Here is a 17,976-nt window from a genome sequence, read left to right on the forward strand (position 1 = left end):
GTTGTGTCATCGCTATTCCTTAGATGTTTCATGGCTTAGTCAACCCCAAAAGTGACTGATTCGTCTCCTACCTGAAGGGTAAGTTTAGAATCTCGAATGTCAACTATAGCACTTACGGTGCTCAGAAAAGGTCTTCCAAGTATTATCGGGACTTAAGGATCCGCTTCCATGTCTAAAACTATAAAGTCCGCGGGAAACATGAACTTATCAACCTTCACCAATAGATCTTCACATATTCCTCTCGGGAATGTGACCGTTTTATTTGCTAGGTGAATCGTCATTCAAATTGGCCTTGGCTCCGGAAGATCTAATTTCTTGAAAAATGAGTATGACATGAGATTTACACTTGCCTCTGAATCAGCCAATGCATAAATGGTAGCTAAGTTTCCAAATTGGCAAGGCAATGGTAAGCTTCCTAGATCACCTTTCTTTTTAAGTAGTTTGTTCAACATGGAAGCTGAACAATTCTCATTTAGGACCACTTTCTTCACCTCCTCCATCTTCTTTCTATTGGTTAGAAGCTCCTTGAGGAATTTGACATACTTCGGCATTTGTGCAACCGCCTCTATGAACGACATATTAATCTGGAGAACCTTTATGTGTTCCAGAAACTTCTGGTAGTCAGCTTCATTTTTTCTTGTCTAGCTCGATCCAGAAAGGGAAGTGGAGGCTGATATGGCTTAACAGGAGGCTGGCTTTTCAATTCAGTTTGGGGACTCATCGAGTCCGTAACATCGACTCGGCGAGTCAAGTCGGGATTCTGTGATTCTTCATGTTCTTCTTTATCCTCTTGCACCAGTTTAGGATCTTCTTGTTGAATAGGGGTTAGAGGAGTTATAATCTTCCCACTCCTAGTTGTCATAATATTTATATGTGCTCCTTTCGGGTTACTTTCGGTGTTACTAGGAAGTCCACCCGGTCTTCTCTCATTCACTTGTTGGGCAAGTTGCCCCAGCTGCTTTTCTATGTTGAGAATAGATGCTTGCTGATTCCTAAGCAAGGCTTGTTGATCTTTCATCATAAGTTGGTGTTCTCTCAACATATTTTGTTGATCTTTAAGTGTAGCATCGGTATCATTGTGTCTTTTCTCGGATGCGACCATGAATCTTGTAAGCATGTCTTCCAAATCTGATTTCTTTTCATGTACTGGTTCCTCCTTTTGATAATAGCCTCTCTCCTTTTGCTTAAACTTTTCTTCCCTTTTCTTTTTGTACTCATCATATGGTAGCCATTCTTTCTTTGGTTTCCGCCAATTGTCATCAAACCTATCACCACTTGAATAGCACACTTGTACCTTTCGGTTCCCATTCTCATCAAGATCATAATATTTTGTAAGGTGGGGCCCTCTATAGTTTTCACATCCCACTATAATAGCATGGATGGATTGGTCCATCTTCGTCATTTTTCGGTCCATTCTTTCGAATTTTGCCATCATTGCTACCATGTCATCAGTGATAGAATTTACCGCCCCTCGAGTGAAATCATTCCTTGGGTTATGATATTCTCTAGAGTGCTTAGAGAATTCTTTAGTTAGTTCTTTGATCACCGGGGGTGCCTTTTTGTGAGAGGTCCTTGCAAGTCAAGGAGTTGCCTAGTTGTTACATTGACTCCATCATAGAAAATGGAGACTTCTTGTTGAATGTTTAGATCATGATGTGGGCAGTTCCTTAGTAGGCCTTTGTATCTCTCCAAAGCCTCATAAAGTGACTCTCCAACTTGTTGTTCAAAGTTGGCTATGGCTTTCTTCAACTTGGCTATCTTCGAAGGAGTGCAAAACTGGTCAATAAATTCTTCTTTCATCTTAGCCCATGTGGTGATGGATCCGAAAGGGAGTGATTTCAGCCAATCTTTTGCAGCTCCTTTGAATGTGACTGGAAGCATACGAAGTAAAACGGTTTTGCGAGGTACCTTTGGAACATTAATGTAGTCGGCTACGTCGTTGACCTCGTCCTAATGTTTGTATGTGTCTTCATGATCTTTTCCATAGAAGGGAATTTCCTAAAGTTGAGCAAGTATGTGGCCTTTAAGTTCGAAAGTAGTTGTCGCGGGAATCATGGGTTGCACGAGTACTGGGCCGGTATCATCACATATCCTCTTCTTCCATTCGCCCATGGGAACTTCATCAATGTTTGCCATGGTGTTAGCGGGTTCGTCTCCAAAGTCGCTTTCTTCTTTGGATTCGGATTCGTCCCTTTGAATAAATTCTTCTTTCATCTTAGCCCATGTGGTGATGGATCCGAAAGGGAGTGATGGCAACCAATCTTTCGCAAATCCTTTGAATGTGACTGGAAGCATACAAAGTAAAACGGTTTCACGAGGTACCTTTGGAACATTAATGTAGTCGGCTACATCGTTGACCTTGTCCAAATATTTGTATGTGTCTTCGTGATCTTTTCCATAGAAGGGAATTTCCTAAAGTTGAGCAAGTATGTGGCCTTTGAGTTCGAAAGTAGTTGTCGTGGGAATCATGGGTTGCACGAGTACTGGGCCGGTATTGTCACGTATCCATTTCTTCCATTCTCCCATGGGAACTTCATCAATGTTTGCCATGGTGTTAGCAGGTTCGTCTCCAAAATCGCTTTCTTCTTTGGATTCGGTTTCGTATTCAGTGTCCTCCTTCTTCGGGTCTTTGCCCGCCACTGAAGAGAAGTTGGATTCTCCTACTTTCTTGCCCTTTTCTTACCAAAAACAGCTTTTAGATTCTTCAACGGTGAATTCTTCGATGTTGCGGTTTCTCCTACGTTCTTGCCTTTGTTTTTCCTCAAGGTTGCTTCCGGATCTTCAAGCGGAGGGATCAAAGGTGTACCTCCTCCCCTGGTCATAAAACGAACTGCAAACAAAAAAGAAAACATGCGTAAAAAGAAAAAATAAATAAATAAAATAAAAACGAAACTGAGTTTCAGCGATGGACTCGTCGAGTAGCTTCGATTGCACTCGGCGAGTTCAAGGCTAAAACTGAAAAAAAAAAAAAAAAACAAAAATTTTAACAAATCAGATAAAATTAAAACTAAACCTAATACCTAGACTACAAAAGCAGTAACTTTGTGCAAGATTAATCTCACACAAAGGATCGATAATACTAGAAATTAGAATTAATTTTTGAACTATTATCCGGCAACGGCGCCAAAAACTTGATGTGTGTTAAACTAACTAGTTTTAACCTACTTTCTATTTATGAATTTGACACACAAAAGGCAGTGGACCTGTCAATTGGTAATTTGAATTAGCTAGTAGGGTATCGAACTCAGGGAACGGAAATTAATCTAATTACTAGAATTATCTAAAACAATTAGTAAAATAGAGGGGTTTTCTCTAGTTTTGCAAGACTAGAAACTTAACTAAAACTTAACTAAAACTTAACTAATTAAATAACACGTAAATACCAACTAAATTTAATGATCAAAAGGGTTTCTGTTTAGGTTCAACTCATTTACTCCTATGGTTAATTTTTATGGTAACGTAATGAATTAATTGTTATTTGGCTACCGAGTAAGGTGATTAAATTCACATTCATTATTAGCAATCCTTAGAAAATAAATTAATTTAAGCAGTGATCAAGTGATTAAACTAATAAATTCCCTAGATTAATTATTCGGGTTAAATAAGACTTGTAATTAGCTAATTAAATTGGTGATTCAATTAACCTATTGATGATGGTGTATCACTCAAGCTCACACATCAATTTACCCATTCTCTAGTTAATCCTAGTTTCATATTCACTATTCCTAGGCATATAACAATGTGTTCACATAAATTATATGAGACAAACAATTAAGAGATGTTCATGCAACTTAATTACTTAGCAATTAACATAAAATAATTATGGTTAATGCATAAGGGTCTTTAACAAGCTTGATTTAACAAAATTCACCACATAACAATTAATCAAAATAGTAAATTTATACATAGGAGAAAACTTGTCTACTCTAAACAGAAACTAACGAAATTAGTTCATGAGTACAGTTCATAAAAGCCTAAAAACGAATTCAAACAAGCTAGACATAGTTCTATTCAAAGGTAAAGTGGAAAATTAAACCTAAGTTGCTTTATTCTTCTTAGAATTGAGGATTAGGGTTCTTCTCACGTTCCTCAGATCTCTAGCAGTCTCCTTAATCACCAAGTAAGCTTCCCAAAAGCCAGAGAGAGAGTCAATTCGGATTTGTTGCTTCTGTTAATAGATTTCTCAAAATAGGGGCTACTAGTCAAGTAGACAACCGACTCGTCGAGTCCCCTTGAAGAATCCATATACGACAAGGAATTTACTTGTTACTTTGCGAATCTTCGTATGTACTCGTCAAGTAGACGTCCTTACTCGCCGAGTAGCTTCAGGATTTAGCATTTTTCTTCTTTCTACTACAACTAGTGTACCACATAACATAAAATGGGTCGACATTGGTGCCTTAGACCCATTGGTATGGTGAGAAGACTCACCTCTGTCTGCTAAATCTGAGAGTTGCTCTCCTAACAGTCTGTAACCGCCTGTGCTGAACAATGATAACATTACCCAAGGTTAGGGCTAAACACCAACCAATTGAATAACCCAAACTCCACGTCCTTTCACAATGGCCCAAAAGGTCTTCCTCAGTTAATGGGCCCAAAGTCCACATCCAAAATCAGTAATGGGCCTCATGGCCCAATAAAGCCCAACCATAACATCCATGGCCCAAAACAAATCAACTGGACCACTAACCCTAAAACGTGAGGCCCAAAATCTCAAAGGCCTAAGCAAGTCCAAGTCCATCTGTTGTGTGTACGCTTGGCATACCACCCTGGTACGCGTAGCATACTGAGTCCCTGAGTTGTACACGTGGCTATACTAACTTACGCCCAACATACAAACAAATTAAGCACTTTCTTACATTAAGTGCTTAATAATCAATAATCTATCGTCTAAAACTATATCTGAGTTCCTTAAGATGTCCTAGGGCATAAAGTTGGCAACTTTATTCCCTTGCATTCTCTATGGGACTTAAAAACTTTATTATTCACATTAGGACTTCATTTAAGGCTCCAAACTCTTGCATGGAGTCTAGATACTCTCCAAGCTAGCACCTTTATGCATCTAGCATGCTCATAAGGCTCAGATCTCACCATTTCAGCCTCTGGAGTTGCTCAACTCTTAAGAGAAGGTCTAAAACCAACAAAAGGGACCATAAAGAAAACCCTAACTAGATCTAAAGAATAAGAAGGCAAGATCATAGCTTAATACCTCCAAAAGCTCCTCAAGGTGAACTAGATACAGATTCTTGAAGTCCAATGCCATTCCAAGATTGCTTGACAATTTCTTCCTCTTGAATGGACACTAAAATGGCCACAAATGGACTCCTTAAGCTCAAAACACACTTTCTAATGGTTTTAGGGTTTTCAGAGACGTTTGAAGGTGAAAGAGGCTGATTAGGGTGAGGCTCAAATGAGATAAGGATGCTTATATAGGTCTCAAGTCTAGAAATTATGGTTTGGACATCCGTCACGTACGCCCAGCGTACGTGCTGTGCCTCCACGATCATTCATACATAGTACGCTAAGCGTACCCATGAGTACGCCCAACGTACTTAAGGTACTTATTATGCAACATTTAAAATTTTCAATGGCTTCAAAGGTAATACCTGGTTTGGAGTGTTACACAGACGGGCTTCACTTGAGCGATTTGCAAAAGATCTTCTGTGATTGTGGTGAAAAGATAGCTGAGCAACAAGGTCAGGTCGAGCGTATGAAGGAGGATATGGTTCGATATTATCTTCATTTCATGGTGGATGTCCTCAACATGCAACAAAGGTTTGACCATGTTGAGAAGCAAATTAAAGCGACTGCTCTGTTGGTTGTGGGTGTTGTCTTCGTCATGTTCCTGGTCATGATTTTCATCATTCACTTGGTACTCAGCAAGTGAATCTCATGGACATGGGTTATGGTGGTATGCTAATCTAGTGGTCGTAGTCTACTGTTAGGTTTAATGGTGTTTTTGGTAATATATGCTATTAGGATTATGTGTGTTTAGTTTGTGTTAATGGTAATCCAGTTTGTGTAGGTAGTGGTACTCTATTGGTGGTTGTAATGGTAATGTTTGGATGTATTTTGAAGTCTTGGTTACCTATAACAGGCATTTTGGTATGATATTGGTATAAATTTAAATTGAAATACATGTCTGATAAAATCAGGCATCAATGGCTAATAATTTCTTTCATTCATTGGTGTTGTTTTAGGGTAACTTTTGGTGGATCCATGAACATGATAAACAGTAGAAAATATTATGAATATGTTGTTGTTTAGTAAATATGAATAGTTGGATGTACTTTGTTTACCTTCATTAATTGTAATTAAGTATGTTTGGTGCACCAACTATGACAGATGTGCATGAGGTCAAATAAAGGGGTATTTTCGTCATTTCCTCTTTATAAGTACTTTACTTCCTTAATCGACAGTAAAGTGGACATACATCCCTCCCTTTTTCCCTGTGATTGTTTGGTTTTGGAATTAAGGAGCCCTTGGAATTAATGAAGAGAAAATGGTGAAATGCTCATGTGGATGTGTTGCTATAATAAATAAGAATGCCTTCCACTCCATCCAACCCTAGAAGACCCTTCTATGCTTGCCCCACTAAGGTGTGTGTTAGTTTCTTTATTTGTCCATTGTAGCCTTGATTTATTAGTTTCTTCCATTCTCAGTCTCTCACTCGAAATTTTTTTTGTTAGGGACCTTGTAATGGTTTTATTTGTTGGGTAGAAGTAGAAACTAAGAATATGAGTGTTGAAGCAGTTATGATTGTAGGTTTGGCTAGGTCAAAAAAGAAGCTTGAATCAACGATTTGGAAACTAAAGATGCGTTTAGTTGTTAGTTGGATTATTTTCTTTGGCATAATTGTTTACAAGTTGTAATGGTTTTCTAATATTAATTTCCTTGTAATGGAAAGTACTCTATTGTGCATGTATCTTTATTTTATTTAAACCAAAAAACAATGGGTATGTTAGATTGGTACTTTATTTGTTGATAGTGACATTGGAAATAGCTTCAACTTAGACAAATGGGACCATATGCAGTTATACTAATGTATAAAATGGACCCCAATACCATGCACGTTCATAACTAACACACAATCATAACCACATTCAAACCATTAACATTACAAACGATTGTACATAACACCAAACATCCAAACTTAATTCGAAACATCACAAATACATAACACCAAACATCCAAACTTAATTCGAAACATCACAATTTGATCCTAAATAACAAGTACATAATGATAAAAATTCAAATTTAATTCCTATTCAAGTTCCATTGGCTTGTCACTAGTGTTTCCTTCCCCATTCTTACCCTCAACCCTTGTAGCAAGTTTTTTCTTGATAATTCTTTAAGAATTCTTTCTTTTCTTGATAATTAACTTCTTACCCCTAGATACTTGATCATCTTTACCATCCATTGCCTTCTTACCACTACTTCCTTCCCCATCATTACCATTTGTGCCCTTCATAGCACTGCTTCCTTCCCCATACTTACCATCGGTTCCCTTCTGACCACTAGTTCCTTCCCCATCTTCACCACATTTTCCCTTCTTACCACAGGTTCCTTCCCCATCTATACCACCTTTTCCCTTCCTACCACTACTTCCCTCATAATATTTACCATCTATTCTCTTCCTTTTTCTTTACCTTGAGACTTTCCCTTGTGGCTCTTAGAAGGAGATTTTCGCTTCTTTCCATTCCCTTGTCTAATTGCCAAGATAGGTGTGACAACCCGAAGTTTCTATCTTGTAAAGTAAATCAATGCAATCCAAAGGCGGACTTGTATCTGTTACCTTTTAGCCTTGCTAAGGGTTATTCTAGTTTTTAAGCCTTATACACTTAGGACTTAATGCTATGAATTGTGAGTAATGAATCTATGAATTTCAAATTGAGCCAAGAACATCCATCAAGGGATGTTTACGACCCAAACTAGGTTTACGACCGTAAACCTATGTTTGGCCGTAAACCCCTCACTACTTGTATAGATTTCCTTCACTTTTCTTCATTTCTCGAATCCTCCACCCAAGAACACTCAAACTCTCTCAAGTATCATCAAGGATATCCATCATTTCTCTTCAAAAATGTAAGTGATTCGTCCCTTTTACTAGTTAATCTTCTTTATCTTGTGAATCTTTTGAATCACATTCTTGAATTCATCACTTTTCCTTCAAGATCTTCAAGTCTTCATCTTTTCACCAAGAACACCAAAACACACACTTGTTCTTGGGCCGTAAACACCTCTATGACTCCGATTAAGTATCTTTTCCATATACTTGTTATCCATTAGAAGCTCTTGAATCTCCATGAAACAAATACCCTTTAAGCATGAATCAAGCACCAAAATGCAAGATCTTCAATAGTTCACGACCATAAACCCTTCATAAGATCTTGATATGGCCATGAACCCTCCTTCCTTGGTTGTAAAGTCTTCCTAGACCAAGCTTTGGCCGTAAACACTTAAGCGTTCTTGGTCGTGAACACATCCTTGTGTGGCCGTAAACTCCATTCAATCAATCATATGTGATTGCAACACTTCATTTCAAGTGTTCCCTAGTCCCTAAGGTTGTTCCCTTACATGATTAGTTGTTATATACACTAACTATATACATATATGTGTCATTATATGCTTAATAGGATCCGTTTGTGCTCGAGGATTCACTTGGCATACTTAGCATCCTATATCAATCTTTCATTCGAATCACTCACTACAGGTGATTTCATACCCCTACAACTATGCTTTTAAATACTTTTAAATGATTTTAAAAGGGGGGGGGGGGAATACAAGTATAACACAATGAAATCGTGTTAATCATTTACTTGTGAAAACAACATTCAAAAGGATTTGTTATACTCAAACTTGTTGAAAATAATTTTAAAGCTTTTATAAATTTCTTTTATATCAAATCATATTCGTCTATCTATTTATGTATAAGTATGCTTTCTTGGACTTATGAATACTGCTAGATACCTTGACTTTTGTTCTTTGTTTGGCTGTGGGCTCGGGGTAGGATCATTAGTCCGAATGTCAGTTAAATCATAGTTATACTTATTGAATAAATATGTGAATATTAAACCCATTTTAAGGATTATACTTAACTTAGTTTCTTGGTGAGTAATTGAGTCTTTTCTATACATCATTAACAGTCAAACAATCATACTAGTAAACTATAATAGGTAAGTTTAGTGGATTACTACTTACTATTTCTAGAACAATGAAACTTACAAGAGTCAGTTCATACATGAGTCAGTTCAAACATACTATGACTAGAAAAACAAGGAACATACTATGACTAGAACAAGAAGGAACATACTATAACAAGAACAAAAGGAACATACTATCACAAGAATAGAAGGAACATACTATAACAAGAACAGAAGGAAATACTATACACCAGAACAGGTAGGAGCATACATACTAATACAAGAACAATATAACATTAATGTGAGCCACTACTTCATGGCATGGCAATATACTGTTGTGTCATGTTTTGTAACCAGAATCTCCTGGAGGGAGAGCGTGAGTTTGTGTATAGATCTATACGGGATTGACCATCCTACACCTTGCTGCTAGCTACAATGGGACCTGTAGGTCTACGGATGACAAATGTCAAACCATTTTGATGTCTTTGGAACGTCGTGTTTTATACTAGTCAATCAAGCATGGTTATAATCTCATCACATTTTACCTTAATTAAACAGTTGGTTTTAAGGTGATTAGTACTTCGGTAGTTACTATATACAACACTACTGTACCTCTTTATTTTCACATTACATTCGTATAGTGATCTTCTCACATAAAAGGTAATGTAAACTATTTTCTGGTAATGATAGTCATACTTGGGAAAAACACTCATTTTACAAAAGAACAAACATACAACATAACTCAAGTCTTGGTAGAAGACTACTTTTAGTAGAAAATATAGGATTTTCTAGGAAGTATACAAATGTTTATTTCAAAACACTTACAAACATTTTAATCAAACTAATGCAAACATTTGACACTAAAATACTTATGAACTCACCAACTTAAATGTTGATCTACTCTTTCAAAATAACTTGTATTCTCAGGTCACCAGTAGACAGGTACAGATGGCCAGGTTTTGAGAAGACGGAGCCCTTTCAAGACTCGTCTTTTATTTTGATATATATATTTTTGGTGTCTTACAAATACATTCAGAACACACATGTACAAATTATACCATAAATGCAATGGATGATGTTGCTACTTGTTTTACTATTGTGCATTGTTATGATATTGTACATGACGTCCTCCGCCCCCCGAACGTTTCCGTCGTTCTCGGTTTGGGGGTGTGACAACAGGGGCAACAGTAGTAGGATTTGATGCGACAACTTTGCCTTTTAAGTCGATTTCAGCAGTTCTTAACAACCCTTGAAGTTTACTCAAGGTCACCTCATCCTTGTTCGTATGATAAGTCATCTTGAACTGTTCATAACAAGGAGGTAAAGAGTGGAGGATAATATCAATGGCCAACTCTTCATCAAATTTGACATTAACCTTGAGCAAACGATCCACATATCTTTGTATTATTTACATGTGGGTTGTGATGGACTCTCCATCCTTCATTTTGGTTGTTATTAACGAGGCATCTATCTCGTACCTCTATTGACATGCACATTGATGGTACTTTTCCATCAAATCTTGGTGCATGTTGTAAGGACAATTGTCCTTGTAGAACTTTTGAAGCTCGGGAGTCATAGTGGCTACCATGATGCACGACACCTTTGTCGCCTCTTTGCATTGAGCCCTATACTCGGATATTTCTTCGGGAGTATCAGTAGTTTCGTTGATCTCGTCGATTTCTTTCTCGAGAATCTCTTCCTTGTCCTCGTACCTTAGGGTCATGCAAATGTTGCGAATCTAATTGTTAAAGTTTGATCCATCAAATGTGACCCTCCCACAAATGCCCAAAAGAGAAAGTGGGTTCAAGGAGTTGGCGTTGGAGGAGTTTGGGCCTGGCATCTAAATAAGAAAAGAGACAAAGTTTAGATTAGATAAGAATCCTTAATATAACACCCAAATGAAATATTAAGGCTAGGACCCAACACAATATTCTACAATTCGGAAGAGAGATGTCGTAATCCAATTGCAAAATATTTGAAGGTATGTAAATGACGATTTACCAATTTCCACCATGAAAAACAAAAATGAACATTAGGTTTTAAATGAATTGAAATTCCTAGATTCTTTGAGATTCATTGCACTTTTCAGTGGCATGTTTTAATTTCGATTATGCACTTCAAGTTTGTGACATGGATATCGAGAATCACAAACAAGGTGTGAATAACCATGCAAATGTGCTTGGTATTCTTGATGTCATTTATCACCTAATCAATGTGTTGGTTAACCACAAACGCTCCATTGATCTATAAACATCGAGCTACCCTTTGCCACCCTTGTTAGTCCAAGTTAGTTTGCCGATTAACCACACACGCTCCACTAACGAATTGACAAAGTGCAATGTGCAATTTCATGGAAAAGCATCATTTCACGTTTTCCCTAAAGTAACTACGATTGAGAATTTATGAAAAGATTTAGTTACTTTATAATAACCATTATACTTATTAATGAGGAATTAGTTTTCCTATCCTACCCGTTCGGCTAACGACCCTCCGCCAATCAAGGAAGTGGTGGGTGAGAGTAGACACCCATTCAACTATCAATTTAAAGGCAATTTCCTTATACCCCCCTTAGAGATCGGCTTCGTGAATGAGGCCTACTAACGGTAAGACTGACTAATCTTATAGATATATATATAAGTATTAAGCTTTTAATATTATAATAGTATAAGGGTTGTATTTTAAACTTCTAAAGCACTAGGGTTCAAATTTAATATTTCAAAATTAAAATTTTTTTAATCAAATTTTAAATTCTAAAACTTGAGGTGAAGTATTGAAACTTTTCAAAACTTTCTAGATCAAATTTAAAATAATCAAATAAATTTACCATTATCTAAATTTAACCTAATCAAATTTTATTTGGCAATATAATTACAATTCAAAATTTACAAATAAGTAATTATTCATATAATCTTGTAATTATCTTAAATTTTGAAAATTATCTTCCAATTAGATTAGTACCCTTAAGCGTGGGTGAGATGATCAGTTTCTAGCTTGTGTACATGATAATTTGGAGATTACATTATTAAATATAATGGAGTTTACCAAGTATTGAGATCTTCATGCGTCTAGATCTTTGTGTTTCGAGGTGTTCAAACTTGAGGATCCTAATGTTCCAGGGTACTTAATCCCCTCTAAGGTTTAAAGAGCTAATTACCTTTTTCAAACGAACTAAGGTTTACACACCTCGCCTGGACGCATGATATCTAACTGTGGGATATGGGTGAAGGGATCATTTCACGATTCAGTTCCTTGGAAACCCTCTTATCTTTAAACACACGTTAAGATCCTTAAGGTTTATAACATTTTCATGTTATCCAGAAATCGGGATCCTACCCCAGTGGATACTTAAGGTTTATAACATTTTCGTGTTATACAAAAATCAGGATCCTACCCTAGAGATTACTTAAGGTTTATAAAATTTCGTGTTATCCATAAATCAGGATCCCACCCCAACGGTTACTTAAGGTTAATAAAATTTTCATGGTATCAAAGATTGGGATCTTACACCAGAAATTACATTAGATTTTCATGTTATCACACGTTGGGAATTCCCCCCAGAGAATACAATCGAATTGTAACATTTTCATGTTATTTTAAATAAGGATCTCTCCCCACGAATTGTATCACAGGTTGGGATCTCCCTAGAATATAACATTAACATGTTATCTATTTTGCCAAAGTCTATAAGGATCTTCATCGACCTTCGTTGGTAAGGAACCTCATTCTCAACAGTGAACCAAAGTTCTCTCCTAAGTTGGAATTTATCCTCAGTAAATTCTAAAATTCAAAGACTCGTGAAGCTTAAAGAGAAACTTGAAGACAATCAGGTTCCATCTTTCCTTAACATTGAAATTTTATGTGAAATCAAGGATCCTAAACTTTCTAGGATCCTAAACTAATCGTTGACTTATGAACTTTCGTCACTTCAGAGGCATCTGCTGTTTTGATATCTTTAAAGAAGTTTTAAAATCATATTAAAAACTCTTAAGAGTTAATCATTAAACTTCTAAAAGAAACTTTTAGGTTACTTAACAAAGTCAACTATTGCTATTTTTTAATCCTTATCGTGCCATTTTGTCTTAAGAATTATTCATTTTTTTAGGATCCTAACTATGCAAAGACCTTAGTATTGTATTATGCAGGAAACGTAGAAAGACAAAAGAAAGATCAATCGTTATATTCAAAACAAAAAGGCCTACAGCCTTAAAAGATTCACGCGTCAAAAGATTATGCTACCTTAATCACCTAAAAAGGTCTAGACCTTATCGTGCCATTTTGACAATTATCTTCCAATTAGATTAGGATATCATTCTAGCCTTGGCGCCCCGCCTTTCGAGCTGTTGTATGGGCGGAGATGTCGCACCCCAGTTTGTTGGGGAGAGGTTGGCCATAGGGTGTTGGGTAGGACGGAGGTGGTCTTGCAGACTACCGAGAAGATTTGGCAGATTAGGCAGCGGCTGCAGACCGCTCAGAGTCGGCAGAACAGTTACGCCAACCGGCGCTGCTCCGAGTTAGAGTTTTAGGTCGGTGACATGGTACCCCTGAAGCTCTCTCCCTGGAAAGGTGTGATCAGCTTCAGGAAGAGGGGAAAACTGGGTCCCCGATATATTGGGCAGTTCAGAATCATTTCCAGGGTTGGCAAGGTAGCTTACAGGCTAGAGCTGCCGGAGGAGCTTAGTCGGATACACAACACTTTCCACGTGTCGCAGCTGCGAAAGTGCATTATGGATCAAGAGGAGGTGGTGCCGCTGGATGATATTCAGGTTAATGAACGCCTGAATTTCGTAGAGAGGCCTGTGGCCGTACTGGAGAGGAAGATGAAGATCCTGAGGAATAAGGAGATACCTTTGGCGAAAGTTCAGTGGGAGCATCGGAGAGGGTCCGAGTGGACGTGGGATTCGGAGGTTGAAATGCGGGAGTATTACCCTGAGTTATTCACTGCAGCAGACTTCGAGGGCAAAGTCTAGTTCAAGTGGGAGAGAGTTGTAATGCCCTGGTTCTCAGGTACTGATTTAATCAATTAATTCTTAGTTTGAAGGGCTACTCGACGAGTTGATTGCCCTACTCGTCGAGTAGCAGCGGGTTGGTCCACGTATTTTAATGACCTACTCGCCGAGTCCAAGAAGGGACTCAACGAGTAGGAGCTGGCAGGTGAAACCCTAAATCTCGGGGTTTTGCACCCTATTTAAAGGAACATTGGCCTCCCCCAGACTCCCCTTTACTGCCCTTTGCCCCTGTCAACCCTAAATTGTGTGTGTGTGTGTTCTTTTGGTGTGTTCAAGCTTAGAAAAGGAACCACTTGGGGAAAACAAGGAAATCAAGGCTAGGAACTCGTGGGGAGCTAAGAGATTCATTAGTTGTCATTCTCTGGAAGGTATTAAGTTGTTCATTTAGCTAATCTCTCTTTTAACCTCTTTTGGATGGGTCTTATGAAAGGCTCCCCATGTTTAAGCTAAGATCCGAAGTTGTAACTTCAGATCTGGACTCCTTTTGACCTCTAGATCCATAAAGTCATCAGCCTTGCCTAGTAGGAGCCTTCCCTCGAGTGTGAGACTTCATTGCAAGCTTAGTTTTTCAATTTAAGGGTCTTAAAGCCTTACATGTACGTAAAGTTTGCGACTTTACATGATAAACATGCCCTAGAAGCATGGATCTGTAATTTGGAACCTTGCCTTGGCTGAAAAATCATCTGCATGAATGAAGGTCTGTAAGGACTCGGCGAGTTGGATGAACAACTCGGTGAGCCCGTTGAAGATGGCCATGAACTCGACGAGTTGGATGAACAACTCGGCGAGTACGTTGAAGATTTCCTTGCACTCGGCGAGTCGGCTAGGGTTTCTCCCAATTCTTGGACACGTATGAACTCTGTGAGTTAATGGAGAACTCGACGAGCCAATCAGGGATTTCACGACTTCTCGAGTTCAGGAAGGACTCGACGAGTCGATGAACTGCACTCGACGAGTCGAGTCAGCATGGACTGTGGACTTTGACTTGGACCAAGGGTTGACCAGTTGACTTCTAAGGGTATTCTGGTAATTTGGAGATTTATGAAAAAGGGTTTTATGGTAACTATAGGTGGTGGAATTCGTGTTGGTGATCCGGGAGTCGAGCTTTCTAGTTTCAGACGATAGTTGCAAGGTGAGTTATCCTCACTATACTAAGGGGTCTAAGACACCAAGGTCGGCCCATTGGATATGTCATCCTAGCAGCGTTAGATGTTGAGTATGAGTTAGTGTTGCATGCTAGTGGTTATGCCAGTTAGGTAGACCTGTACGACTACCTGTGATGTTATGTGATTATTGCATATTCAGTGGTTATGTTATGTGTTTGTTATATGGGATGGGTTGAGGTTGTACTGCTTCGTGCGGTAGCCAACTAACCCTAGGAGCATTCCAGTTACGAGCTAAGGGAGACTCGTATTGTGGGCTCGGGGAGCATTCCAGTTACGAGCTAAGGGAGACTCATACTATGGGCTTGGGGGCATTCCAGTTACGGGCTAAGGGAGACTCATACTATGGGCTTGGATGAACAACTCGGCGAGCCCGTTGAAGATGGCCATGAACTCGACGAGTTGGATGAACAAATCGGCGAGTACGTTGAAGATTTCCTTACACTCGGCAAGTTGTTCGACGACTCGGCGAGTCGGCTAGGGTTTCTCCCAATTCTTGGACACGTATGAACTCGGTGAGTTAATGGAGAACTCGACGAGCCAATCAGGGATTTCACGACTTCTCGAGTTCAGGAAGGACTCGATGAGTCAATGAACTGCACTCGACGAGTCGAGTCAGCATGGACTGTTGACTTTGTCTGTGGACTTTGACTTGGACCAAGGGTTGACCAGTTGACTTCTAAGGGTATTCTGGTAATTTGGAGATTTATGAAAAAGGGTTTTATGGTAACTATAGGTGGTGGAATTCGTGTTGGTGATCCGGGAGTCGAGCTTTCTAGTTTCAGACGACAGTTGCAAGGTAAGTTATCCTCACTATACTAAGGGGTCTAAGACACCAAGGTCGGCCCATTGGATATGTCATCCTAGCAGCGTTAGATGTTGAGTACGAGTTAGTGTTGCATGCTAGTGGTTATGCCAGTTAGGTAGACCTGTACGACTACCTGTGATGTTATGTGATTATTGCATATTCAGTGGTTATGTTATGTGTTTGTTATATGGGATGGGTTGAGGTTATACTGCTTTGTGCGGTAGCCAACTAACCCTAGGAGCATTCCAGTTACGAGCTAAGGGAGACTCGTATTGTGGGCTCAGGGAGCATTCCAGTTACGAGCTAAGGGAGACTCATACTATGGGCTTGGGGGGCATTCCAGTTACGGGCTAAGGGAGACTCGTATTGTGGGCTCGTGGGTATTGCAGTCTGTAGGGCTGTAGATCCGTTATGTACTGTTCTGTTCAGTTTGTTATGATATGTTATTGCTGACGCGGTTATGTGGACTGTATGTGTATCGGTATTTTGGGGGTAACTCACTAAGCTTTCGGGCTTACAGTTTCAGTTTATTATTTCAGGTACATCAGGGGATCGCGGCAAGGCGAAGGCGTGATCGTACAACCTCTCATATTATGTTTATGTTTCTGGGAATACTCTAATAAATAATATTTTGAAAACAAAGTTGTAATGTTTTGATGAACTTGACATGTTTTAAAGTTTAAATTGGTTTGAAATTTTTGGGTGTTTCAAGTTGCTATCAGAGCCTTGGTTTGAGTGAATTGGAGGAACACTCGTGTAACTCCAATCTCAAATCAAGGAAAGGAATTTCAAATTGATTTTTTAAAGGGTTTTCAAAATAAATAAAGGAGGATGCAGGGTGTACGATCAGCCGGAGCCAGTAAGTAGACCCCAAAATACCATACAAGTTATTTGATTATGGATATGTTAGAACAGCGTGTTAATATTAGGCTAGGGATCGTCAGAAATTTCACGATAGAATTGTCTGATTTCATGATGCCTGCTAGCCTAGGGTTTCCTTTATATGAAATTGACATCATTATTGTAGTTGCTTAGTGTATGCATCACAGTTATATATAATTAAGATCTTATAGCCTGAGAATGTTTGATTTGGCCTTATGTTCTGTTCTTGTTTGATTGGGAGCTTAGGGTAGGATTGGATATTCGAAAGTCTATAGGGTCCAGCATTATGTATGGCTAGCATACACTAGTGCTACAGGGTTGGTGGAAGTTTCATGGATAGGTGGGTTGAGTGAGGTCGAGAGGCCAGTTATGATATGTTCATCATTCCTCTAGGGTGAGAATTGAGCGCTCGCCATGTTGTGTATTCAGTTAGGGCATTGTGATGATGCTTGAGACAACTATGGGTAGGTGTGGAAGGTAGTATGGGCCCGTACTACTGAAAGTACAGGACCCATATGCGTGTCAACTCACAATCCCTAGGGTTAGTAGGGAACTGTCTCCCAGTTATTTATATGGATTATCTGATATCTTGTGGTATGTTTCAGAATAGTGATGACGAGGCGCTTTATGGCTGGATCCGATTCGAGATCAGGATCAGGGGACAGAGGCCAGGAGGGGCCGACAGCACCTGAGCCGGTGATGCAGATGGGTACAGAGGATTTGGATGCTAGGATTCGGGAGATCCTGCATGATGAGGTTGTTGCTGCATTCTGGGCTCAGTTACCGGAGATGTTCGGGTTGATTAAGACCGCCATGGTGGAGTATTTTGATGAGCGCTACGCAGCCCTTGGTGAGACAGTCGCTATAGCAGCTGCATCAGCTGTATCAGCGGCAGGGGGAGGAATTGGTAGAGGTTTTCAGTACAGGGACTTCGATAACACAAAGCCCCCTACTTTTGATGGGACGCAGGATCC

The 17,976-nt window shown here is 39.1% G+C and overlaps 1 non-coding gene across 1 annotated transcript; it reads left to right on the forward strand.

Annotated features, from left to right (window-relative positions):
- Positions 1-1,645: 1,645 nt before the first annotated feature.
- On the forward strand, positions 1,646-1,752 carry LOC145080818 (small nucleolar RNA R71). The gene has a single exon (XR_013695401.1). It is a non-coding gene; the product is annotated as a small nucleolar RNA R71 (small nucleolar RNA).
- Positions 1,753-17,976: the final 16,224 nt, after the last annotated feature.

Source organism: Lactuca serriola, chromosome 1 (assembly GCF_051521515.1).
Source record: "Lactuca serriola cultivar US96UC23 chromosome 1, Lser_US96UC23_V15, whole genome shotgun sequence".
In the NCBI taxonomy this organism is placed as follows: domain Eukaryota; kingdom Viridiplantae; phylum Streptophyta; class Magnoliopsida; order Asterales; family Asteraceae; genus Lactuca; species Lactuca serriola.